Source organism: Mustela nigripes, chromosome 2 (assembly GCF_022355385.1).
Source record: "Mustela nigripes isolate SB6536 chromosome 2, MUSNIG.SB6536, whole genome shotgun sequence".
Lineage (NCBI taxonomy): Eukaryota > Metazoa > Chordata > Mammalia > Carnivora > Mustelidae > Mustela > Mustela nigripes.
In genome coordinates this window covers 4,829,022-4,841,201 of record NC_081558.1, presented here as the reverse complement: position 1 = coordinate 4,841,201, position 12,180 = coordinate 4,829,022, and the positions used below count along the sequence as shown (strand labels likewise).

The window sequence follows — 12,180 nt, the reverse complement described above, 5'->3', positions numbered from 1 at the left end:
GGCCATCCTGAAGGCTGGGAAGCCATTTTACAGAGCATCCCTAACCAGCCCACATGGCAGCACGTAACTTGAGATAAGAGAAAGTAGCTAAAACCTAAGAAACAACTTAATCATATACCACCAGGGCCATTAGGCCACAGGGACCAGATGTTAAAGAAAAACAAATAGTTAACTTGCAGAGATCACAATCCTGCAAGACAGGAGTCTCCCTTGGTTTGCAAATGTCCTGGTGATTTACAACAAAAAGGCTATCTCTTCAATGGCCCAATTTCCAGAGACAAGTGGCTCAATTCCTCAAGGCCTAAGGTCACCCTCCCCACCATATAACTGAAGGAGGCAGAGGCAGAAGGAAATGTAAATAAAGTTAAATTTCTTCTAAACCTAAATCTCACTTAACTGCCAGGATGGCGCCAGGGTGATGCTGGGGTGGCAAAAGTTAAAAACTGTCAAAGTGGGGCACAAGATATGTATGTAGCCATGGAGAAGTGCCTTGAAAATGCTATATAAACCCTTGGCTTTGAGTGCTCAGGGTCCTTGTTGAAACCCGCAGCACCGGGCGGATACTTGGACCCCAGCTAGCTGGAAATAAACCTTGCTGTGTGACTTGCTTTATCGAGAGTGTTCTCTGTCTAACTGAGGGGCGGTCGACTCCGTACCCTAACAGAACAAATATCCTGCTGGAATTTAAACTCCCTGTCGATCGCAACCACCAAGATTTGGACTGTGAAGAATTCCACAGGACAAACTATCCAATTTCTTCACCCTCCTCAAAAAACTTAAGGGGTGAAAAACATAGGGGAGACCTAGATTTAAAAAGACACAGAAATACAGTTGGTTGGTTGCAACTGCAGTGTCTTACTGGATCCCAAATCAAACATAATTTTTTTAAACGTTTGAAGCCTGGCATCATGACAACGTTAAAGAAATGGTTGTTCAGGGGCGCCTGGGTGGCTCAGTGGGTTAAGCCTCTGCCTTTGGCTCGGGTCATGATCTCAGGGTCCTGGGATTGAGCCCCACATCGGGCTCTCTGCTCAGCAGGGAGCTTTCTTCCCTTCCTCTCTCTCTCTCTCTGCCTGCCTCTCTGCCTACTTGGGATCTCTGTCTGCCAAATAAATAAATAAAATCTTAAAAAAAAAAAAAAGAAATTTTCGTGAACATGATAATTCAACTTCCGTTTCCTTATCTGTCTACTCAGATGGTTGCTCCAGAGGAAGCTGTAGGTATGATAAAATGGCTACAAACAGAGTCCTGGTATTTTGGAGATAGACACTAAAATTTTGCAGGCAAAATCGTACACTATGCAGAATTTATGTCAAAATAATTGGAGTGAGGGAATGGTTTGGGGAGCAAGTGGGAACACATTTGATCCAAGTTTGGGCAGGTGTTGATGGTTGCTAAAACTGAGTGGAGGGTCTATGGGGTTCCTGATGCCATTGTCACTACATCTGTGTATGTTTGAGAAGTCCTATAATAAAAAAGAGGAGATTATCCTAAGATATATTGTTCATTCAGTAGATAGATAGATACCAAGGGGCAGAAGTATGTGTGCTAGCCTTTGTGTAAGACGGGGAGTTAATAAAGAAGACATTAGCACATTATACACAATCAGAAATATGCATACATATATTTATAATACATTTACACAGCAGGGAAACTATGCACAAATGTGAGCTGTTCTCTATACAATTATGTGGGTTTGGCTGTTCTCTATACAGTTATGGTATGTATGTCATACACACCTAAGCACAAACATATAAAGGCATACGCACATATATCCATATTACGATTTTGCATTTGCATGAAATATTCCTGGAAGCCACCTGTTGCCTTTCAAAACTGAGCTGCTGGGAAGCAGGAGCAAGGAGACTTCACATCTCACATTTGGATGCCATTTGAATTTTGAAGTGAAGGTAGTTCATGTTCAAAACCTAAGTCCCCTCCTGGAGAAAACAATGGCAGTGAGGCCCATCACTGAAAAAGAGCCTTTCAAAGAAGGCTTTAAGTTGTTAGTGTTTGCTCTGTGGCTATCATTTTGAAATGCAAAAAGCACTGTCCTCAGGTAATGCCAGGAGCAATTAAGATTTAGGATAAGACCTCTAGTGCACATTAGCAAAGACTACATGCCCTCAAATCTGTTAAACCATCAAATGTGGTGCCAGTGAAGGCACCAATGGGGAAGATATAACGGAAGCATCTGGATAGTTTCATAAAATGTAAGTGGGAGCATGTAAAGGTAAAATGCTGTCTTGAATAAAATGTAAGAAAGGCCGTATTTAAAGATGTGTAACGCCAGTAATCAGATATTATAAATGAAAAACATGCTGTAGGAGGCTACTAACATAACATGGGAGGTAACTGTAATCTAGCGTTAGGATAAAGGCAGGTAATAGAGCAAAATACGTGATCTGACGTTTAAAGGAGATTCTGTAAATGTTAATAGAAGAATGGCATTGTGAGTGATTCAAATTTAGTTTTTTAAGGTTTTTTAAAAAATTTATTTGACACAGAGATAGAGGTCACAATCAGGCAGAGAGGTGGGCAGAGGGAGAGGGAAAAGCAGGCTCCCCGCTGAGCAGAGAGCCCAATGCAGGGCTCGCTTGATCCCAAGACCTCAGGACCTCAGGACCTCAGGATCATGACCTGAGCTGAAGGCAGCCATTTTAACCAACTGAGCCACCCAGGTGCTCCTCAAATTTCTTTTTATTTAACTAGCTCTATATGTTATATGTGACTTTAGCAATAAGAAAATAATAACAGCAATAAGGTAGTTTCAGAGAAGAAGAAACTAAATGGATGAAAAATGAATTCTCTTGGCAGGTCCTTCCTTTCTCCATGCCCCCATTTTGATGTGTAGGTTCTGCTTTGATCTCTGAGTTTGGAATCCTTAGGGGTCCGCCTGTGGGGCGATTCTTGCAACCCTTCACCCACAGTTAGCTATTGGCTATAAGCAGTTATATGAGACTCGGTGCCCAGGAAAACCCAAGTTTGGATTGCAAATCGGCAGCTACCAGTTCAGTCACTCTAAGTTGGGGACTTTGTCTCTGGGCCTGTTTTCTCATTCTGCAAAATGGCGCTAAGAAAGAGCATATACCAGGGCGCCTGGGTGGCTCAATAGCTTAAGCCTCTGCCTTTGGTTCAGGTCATGATCCCAGGTCCTGGGATCGAGCCCCGAATCGGGCTCTCTGCTCAGTGGGGAGCCTGCTTCCCCGTCTCTGTCTGCCTGTCTCTCTGCCTACTTGTGGTCTCTCTCTCTCTCTCCTTCTCTCTCTCTCTCTCTCTGTCAAATAAATAAATAAATAGGGGCGCCTGGGTGGCTCAGTGGGTTAAAGCCTCTGCTTTCGGCTCAGGTCATGATCCCAGAGTCCTGGGATCGAGCCCCGCATCGGGCTCTCTGCTCAGCAGGGAACCTGCTTTCCTTCCTCTCTCTCTGCCTGCCTCTCTGCCTACCTGTGATCTCTGTCTGTCAAATAAGTTAAAAAAAATTTTAAATAAATAAATAAAATCTTAAAAAAAAAAAAGGAAGAAAGAAAGAGCATATATCTTCTAATAACGTTGGTGCTGGTGCAGTGAAGATGACCTTGTGGCACCTGCCTGGCATGTGACAAGTGCTGAATAAAGTTAACTGTCATGGGGACAGGGTATGATGATGGTAGTGGTGATGGACGTGATGGTGTTGGTGAAGGTGGAAGTGATGGCAATGATGGTGATGCCAGTAATGGTGTAAGTACTATAAAGGGTAGTGGGGCCAGTGGAGGGAGTGGTTTTGGTGATGACAGTGATAGTAGTGATGGTGGTGCCTGTGATAATAACATCATAATGTTGATGATGGTAGTGCTTATGGTGGTCATGGTGGTGGTGAAGACGTTGGTGGTCATCGTGGTAGTGATGGAGGTCTCCCATGCCTCTTTCCTGACTCTGGTTATAGCCATGACTTTGTGTATTAAGGACTGACTACCCACTATCAAGTGGTGATGAGAATTAACAGGGTCCTGTGAAGCTCCCCCCAAAACAAAGTAGTGGCCTGAGAAGACCTATCCCATAAAAAAACTCTTACCTCTGTTGGCCTGAACAGCCTAGTCACATATTAGGTATTGGCGTCTAGCATGTAAATCAAATTTTGCTACAGATCCTTCTCTAAGCCTTCTGTTCTCACTTCCTAAAAACATTCATGGAACTGCTATGGTAGGTCCAGTCCCTTACTAAGTGCTCCGACACTATTGTTTCACTGAAAGCTCACAACCACCTTATAATGTAGATCGAATAACAGCTTCCCACTTTTCAAATGACAAAGTCGAGACCTAAAGAGATTCTGTCACTTGCTCCAGCTGATGCTGCTAGCAAAAGGGAAAGCTAAGACTTAGAAAATTCAGGCTGAGTCCAAAGCCTCCGTATAACCCTTGCACCAAGATCCCAAGCCCCAATACCTCTTAAGTGCAAAACATGTAATAAGAATAAGTGGGGCCATTTTGGGGAAGCGAGGAGAACGGTGGGGAACTGAAAACCCTGGGCTCTATCTAGAGATACTCGATTCTACTTTTTCCCCAAATGCAGAACCAGTGGGCCACATTGCTTACAGCAATGGACAATACCACCTAATTGCAAGTCAAATTCTGTACGTAAGCATCTTTGAGGACTGATACTTGATCACTTCCTGGGTCCACTCCCTTCTCTCAACATCCGTTTCCCTGTTTCATTCTTAGTTCTCTTCCCTTCCAAAAACCTACTACAGAATACACTGTAAAGAAATTGTGTCCGGGGCTCCTGGCAGGCTCAGTAGGTAGAGTGTGTGAGTCATGATCTCAGGGTAGTGAGATAAAGCCCCACGTTGGGTTTAGAGATAACTTTAAAAATTTTTACAAAAGCAAAATCAAGGGGCACCTGGGTGGCTCAGTGGGTTAAGCCGCTGCCTTTGGCTCGGGTCATGATCTCAGGGTCCTGGGATCGAGTCTCACATCGGGATCTCTGCTCCGCGGGGAGCCTGCTTCCTCCTTTCTCTCTGCCTGCCTCTCTGCTTACTTGTGATCTCTCTCTGTCAAATAAATAAATAAAATCTTTAAAAAAAAAAAAACCCCAAATCAAAATTGTGTCTAGATGAGGATGATTCTTTTTATTATTATTATTATATTAGTCACCATACAGTACATCATTAGTTTTTTGGGTGTTTTTTTTTTAGATTTTTATTTATTTGACAGACAGAGGTCACAAGTTGGCAGAGAAGCAGCAGAGAGAGAGGAGAAGAAGTGCTCCCTGCTGAGCAGAGAGCCCGATGCGGGGCTCAATCCCAGGACCCTGAGATCATGACCTGAGCTAAAGGCAGAGGCTTTAACCCACTGAGCCACCCAGGCGCCCCCATCATTAGTTTTGGATGTAGATGAGGATGAATCTTTTTGGAGGCCTCTTTGGAAACTGGTTTAACTAAAATAAGTGTTTTACATGGAAGAGGTGATAATGTTTTCCAGAACTGCCAAGACCTCTAGCAATGCTGATTTGGTCTTTTCACTTTTTAAAATAACTTTACTGAGGTATGATTGGCAGGTAAAAAGCTGTCCATGTTTAATGTGTACAACTCAATGAATTTGGACATAAGTACACACTCATGAAACCATCACCACCATCACGGCCATAAAGATATCTATCACCTCCCAAAGTTTCCTCCTGCCCCTCTGTGGTTAGTTGTGTGCGTGCATGCAGTAAGAATATTTAACATAAGATCTATCCTCTCAGCGAATTTAAAGTAGACAATTACAGTATCATTAGCTATGGGCGCCATGTAGAATTGTACATCTCCAGAACTTATTTATCTTGAGTAATTAAAGTTTTATACCCTTTGACCATCACTTCCCATTCTCCCTAACCCCTGGCAACCACCATTCTACCTTCTGCTTCCATGAACGTGAGTACTGGAGCTCCACATGTAAGTGAGATCATACAGCATTTGTCTTTCTGCGTCTGGCTTTCTTTACATTTCTAGCAATGCTGACGTGGAGAGATTTTTGACTGAGATCCATGTATTCCATCAGACAGAGACAGAACTCAACCAAGTTTCACAAATCAATCTGCTGCATTTGACATTGTATGATGATTGCATCTTAAATTTATTTTAAAATACTGGTTATTACTCATCAAGTTGGTTTCATGACTCTGCTCCCCACTAGTGGGTCACAGCAGCTGGAGGAACACTGACATGTACATTAGGTCACTTTGGCCATAAATAAAACATACAATAATAATACAACGAATGCATTTAGTTGGGCTGATGTGTTTCTCATGGAGGTGAGGCATGTGGTGTGTGACAAGCTTGTCAATTCACCATGCAACCTGGATAAACCTATTCATCTTTCTAGGTCTTGTTTTCTTCATTTTTAACCACAAATTGATTCTATACTATGTTTGCTTCAGACTCTGTTTCTTGGAACTTTATCACAGACATATTTCAGAGATATTGCAGGATTGGATCCAAACTCCCTCACTGTGGCAAGTCAGATACATGTTTTGGTTTCTCAGTGCATATAAAAAATATGTTTACATTACACTGTGATCTATCAAGTATGCAATAGCATCAAGTTTCAACAAAATGTACTTCCTCTAATGAAAAGTTGCTTCATGAGTGAAAAATGCTAACCACTATCTGAGCTTTCAGAGAGTCATATCCCTAATCACAAATCACCAAACAACATAATAATAATGAAAAATGTGAAATATCACAATAACCCAAATGTGACACAGAGACAGGAAGTGAGCCAATGCTTTCAGACAAATAGTGCCAGTAGATTTGCTTGATGCAAATCTTCAATTTATAAAAAAAAGAAAAGAAAAAAGAAAAAGAAATGCCATTTCTGTGAAGTACAATAAAGCAAAATATAGTAAAACAAGGTCTGCCCATACTTTGACTCACATTAAGTTCCTTAATACACAACTCATCATCTCTGTCAAGAATCCCAAAGCATTTCAGTATGTTCTGCACCACATAATACACACATTGCCCAAGCAGAAGCTGGAAAATGATGCCCATACAGCCCCTCTCAGAAACAAAGCAAAAAGGCATATAACAGGATCCCCTTGAACACTTTTACAGTACCAGATGTTTTTCTAGACCCAAGAACACACATGAAACATTTTCTGTTTTCTCTTGAAAGACCTAGCCAGCTCTTACCCACAAGATGAAAATTTCTTGTTTCTTACCCAGTCCAGTAGCTTCTCAAGCTAACGAAGAAGGAAGTACATCACTTCTTATCTTGAGCTCCACTTTCTTAAGGAGCTTCGTGAGTGCCTGAGAAGGCTGAGGGCGTTGACTGGGCAGTTGGAAAAATGCAAAGCCCCTTAGTTCTCTTTTCGCTTGGGCAACTTAAATAGTGTGTTACATTAAAGTGGATCATATTAAAGTGCCTCAAAGAGTGAATCTGGAAATCTTGACAATGATCAGTGCAGAAAATCATGTAATGGAGAGTGGCGCCAACTTCTGTCTACATCAAGAAAATGGATCCGACGTTGAGTAGGTTCCTTTAGTGGGTGAAATTCTTAGAGAGTTGAAGGCCAGATTGTGGGAGAGTGTATCCCACTGCACTACTGTCTCTATGGATAGACCTGGTTCCCTATTAAGGTATCACTTCTCAGCTTACCGTCTTGGGAAAACAACATATCCGTATTCTTGGACTTAGAGATAGGGTCACCCAACATAATTACACTCATCTACGTGGATGATGAAATTCTTGGTTGGTCCCATTAGCATGGTGTCCTGAAATTTTCTTCTTGTTCATATTAGAAGAATCTTTGTAAGAGCCAGCACAAACACGGCAACCCCCTCCAACAAAACCCTAGTTTAGCAAGTCCAAACACGCACCTAGTGATTTGCTCCTTATCTTAGTTTTGTTGCATTCATGAGGCATAGCTTTATTATCCCTACCACAAATATTTTCCTTTTTTGGTGTCCCACTTATCTTATAAATGCATTAGAGTCAGTGCAATGAAATATTCAAATAATCACTTAGATAGGGTATGCAGGCAGTTAGTCCTTCCATGTGAGACTCAAAATATTCGTTCCAGGTGTACTCAAAATGTTTCTTTGAATGATAAATGAAAGATGGTGTAAGCCTATCACTGTCAGCTGAGCTGAAGTTAAAACTGTCTGAATGTTAAACTGAAATTCCTGAATCCATGGGAAATCCCTGAAATTTTAAGCATTTCATGCACTCACAGCCCGTTTTCTACAAATGACAGAATATTTGCCCAAACAGATGAGAGAACTCCCCCATCTTGTTGTGTTGTCCTTCTGTGCTGACTGTAGACTTGACTATGTGGCTGGCTTTGGCCACTGGATCAGCAGCTAACAGGATGGAAACAGAGATTTGAAAAGTTCTTGCACATCGGGGCTTGCCCTCTCTTGCTGCACTTGAAACCTCAAGATCACAATGTGGATGAACCCAAGTGGGTCTACTGGAGGATGAGAGACCATGTGGGAGAGAGCTAAATCTCCCTAATCAACAATCCACCACTCTGGTTGTCAACCTTCCAGATGAGCAGTGAGAATATGCTAGACCATCTGGCAACCAGCTAACCCACCAACTAACCGCAAATGCATGGATGAGCTCATCAGAGACCAGCAGGGCTAGACTAGACCAGAAGGAAAGTAAAACCGACCTGCAAAATCATGAACAAAATAATATAGTTGTTATTTTAAAGAAATGAAATTTGGGGGTGGTTTGTTACCCAAGTAAGGTGAACTGATACCCATCACAAAGTGGACTGAAAGAAAATTTTTACACATGTGTTGTCAAGCATGATACCATGGGACTGCCCCTCCTAACCACAGTTGATGGGACCATGGGTTGGTCCATTCGGCACCAACAATGAGGTGGCCCAGGCAGAGAAATCTACCTTAGAGTACTTCTCCGTATTGGATGCTGACTGGCCAATCCATTCAGCTGGTTTCTCTCTTGGAGATATGAACGCAAAACCTCAGAGAGAGACACAGATAAACAGTAGAGTGGTCCCTGAGACAATGAACAAGCTGAGAAATAACAAAAGCAGAAACCATCAGAAGGAACAATCCATTGGTGATCTTCTTCTTTAACTCCTACTTGCTCATCTCTCCTTGATGGAGCAGGAGACTGTCACTGTCACCATAGCAGAAGCCCGGTCAGTTAGGGTTAGGGTTTGAAAATCCAAGAAAGCAAATGCCCAATCTAAGGAACAGTTCAGTAGGGTATGGTTGCTTTTCAAACTTTCCTAGCTTGTAACAATTCATTTTGGGTTATGGTGAAAGAATCTGTTTTCCATCCTTCTCCACTCGGCTCTGTGCACTGGGAGGCTGTCCTATATGGACTGCATTATCAGGCTTCCCTTGCGCTCTCGCTTCTACCCTTTTTTGACCAGTGGTAGCTGTGGAAGGAAGGTGTAAAGCTGGAGGAGAGAGAGATGGGGATATTCATTTCCCAAGCTCCTCCTTCCCTGCAGTGCCTGCACATTTGGGCAATGGTTAGATTCTTCTGTCACGGGTTAAGGCATCCCAGGTTCCTATACTTATTCCATCCCCTTGCCCCTTTAAGACAAAGACTGATAAGAGTGACCCCTATTGCTACTCCCTCCCTCCCCTTTCCCCATCCTTTCTTGGTTTCCCTTAGCTCTGCTGTGATATTGTGATGTATAATAAGAAATATATATTTGGCATTCATCCTGCTTCTGTCACAGAGCTCCTAAAACCCTTGGAATTTCCTAGCACTAAGGGCAATGGGAGCATCTTTTGTTACAATATGTGGTCTCTTGTGACATTGGAGGACAGTAGTATCACAAGACAATGAAATGGGTAACGAGCCCCTTTTCATCACAGCTGGGTTTATGTTAACTTTTGGAAAACACCTAAGGATGGGGATTGGTTGCCAGGGGGAACCAACGAGATATGGAGGGTTGGAACTTTCAGTGCCCTCCCAACTTCCTGAGCCCCTTCCCCACACTTGAGCCTGTGCGTCTCTTCTATCTGGCTGCTCCTGAGTTATATCCTTTCATAACAAACCAGTAATCTAGTAAGTAAGAGGTTTCTCTGAGTTCTGTGAGCCACCTTAGCAAATTAATAAAACTCCAAGGGGAAATTGTGATCACCCGGCTTTTCTGGCTTTAGAGGTGGGGCAGGGGCAGTTTTGTGGGACTGAGCCTTTTTCTTATGGAATCTGACACTATGCTAGTTCCAGGTAGATGGCATCACGATGGAGTTGAATTGTAGAGCACCCAGCTGATGTTGGTGTCTCATTTAGGGTGAGGTAAAAACTTCACTCACACACTAGAATTGGGTTCAATTAGCCTTGAACCCAATTTTTTTTTTTTTTTTTTTGCCTCCCCACACCTGTATAAATAGTCTCTTTGTTAAACCCTCTTCATTTAACTCCTTTGGCTGAGCCAGCTGCTTTTCACCAAGCTGCCAGGCAAAACACACCCTGGCACTTACACTGGCTCTACCCATTCTAACCAGAAGCCAAGCCTTTCTTATCAACTGTCATGCAAGAGGAAACCACGTTTCAAGAAAAGAAGGAAACACAAAACACAAACACCACTTCCTCTTTTGCTTGTCATTTAACCATTGCTTTTTTTTTTTTTTTTTTTTTAGTTTTAAAGATTTTATTTATTTATTGGAGAGAGAGAGAGAGCGAGCGAGAGAGAGCATGAGTGGGGGAGGGGCAGGAGGAGAAGAAGAGAATCTCCAGCAGATGCCACACTGAGTGCAGAGCTAATGCAGGGCTCGATTTCATAACCCTGAGATTATAACCTGAGCAGATACCAAGAGTCCAACGCTCAAGTGACTGAGCCACCCAGAGACCCCTATTTTTTTAAAAGTTATTTATTTTTTTTTACAGTAGGCTCCAGGCCCAACATGGAACTCAAACTCAGGTCCCTGAGGCTAAGAGTCTCCTGCTCTGCCAACTAAGCCAGCCAGGTGCGCCTTTTTGCTTTCATTTAAAGACAGTTGCTTCTATAGGGCACCTGGGTGGATCAGTGGACTGAGTGGCTGACTCTTGATTTTGGCCCATGTCATGATCTCAGGGTCCTGAGATGAGCCCTGCCACTGGCTCCACACTGAGCACAAGTTTCTTGAGATTCTCTCTCTGCCTCTGCTCCTCCCCCACCACCACCACCCCCAGCTCTTCCTCTCTCTAAAAAGACAAAGAAACCGTTGTTTCTCAGCAAACTTCCCACACTTTGAAATGGCGGTGTTCCATAGAAGCATCGACTGGAAATGGAAAATATAGTGAAAGCGTTCTACCCTGTAGAAACAGGATGCAAGAACCAAGCAGAGCCCAGTATTTATGCCCTATCAGAACAGCAGTCTAGACTTAATACTAAAACAGTACAAGTCAGCATCTGGTTCTCTGGAAATCAACTGAACCTTGCCCTTGGAACATACAGTTGACCCACAATTACAGGTCGACTTGCACATGGATATCTATCTATCTAGATAGATAGATATACTGTCCAGTACTGTAAATGTATTTTCCTTATGATTTTCTTAACATTTTCTTTTCTCTAGCTCACTTTACTACAAATAAGAATGCAGTCTATGATGTATATAATATACAAAATATGTAGTAATTGTTTATTTTATCGGTATAGCCTCCAATCAACAATAGGTTGTTAATAGTTAAGTTTTTGGAGTCAAAAGAAAGGATTGGATTTTTGACCGTGTGACACATCAGTGCCTCTAACCTCCTGAGCCAAAATCAAAAGCCAGACGCTCAACCAACTGAACTACCCACGTGCCCCATTGTTCTCACTGTTCTAAGATCCTTCAAACTATACACTTTTAAAGTGGTTGAAATGGTGAATTTTATGTTGTATGACTTTAATCTCAATAACATATAAAGAAATAAAGAAACTACTGGTCTCATTCAAGTTTAAACAGGTGCATGGTTGACCTGCTTGGATGTCGGCAAACTCATATTCCTTACCCAGTGGATTTTGTCGGAACTTATTTTCTGTGAAATCCAGACAACTTTGGCCTTTTGTTTTATCTTTACGGTGGTCATGTAGTGATCACAATGTGTGGGAGAGGAGGAGGTGTTGTAATTCATGCAAAAAAATATATAAATATCAATACCCCAAATTTTATAACTGAAGCTTTCTAAATTTTTTTGCATTTTATATAGAAATAAAATCACAGGATAAGCTGAGGAGGTCTCAGAATTACATGTGATG

At 42.3% G+C, this 12,180-nt stretch overlaps 1 protein-coding gene across 1 annotated transcript in view; it reads right to left on the bottom strand.

The window, feature by feature from the left end:
• The window catches only part of LOC132009665 (putative adhesion G protein-coupled receptor E4P), a 52,640-nt gene extending 45,365 nt beyond the window's left edge, over nt 1–7,275 (bottom strand). Inside the window, exon 1 of the mRNA XM_059387692.1 lies at nt 7,183–7,275. The gene's annotated coding sequence lies outside the window, so the exon portion shown is untranslated. The remainder of the gene's footprint in view (nt 1–7,182) is intronic.
• Between the last annotated feature and the right edge of the window lie 4,905 nt (nt 7,276–12,180).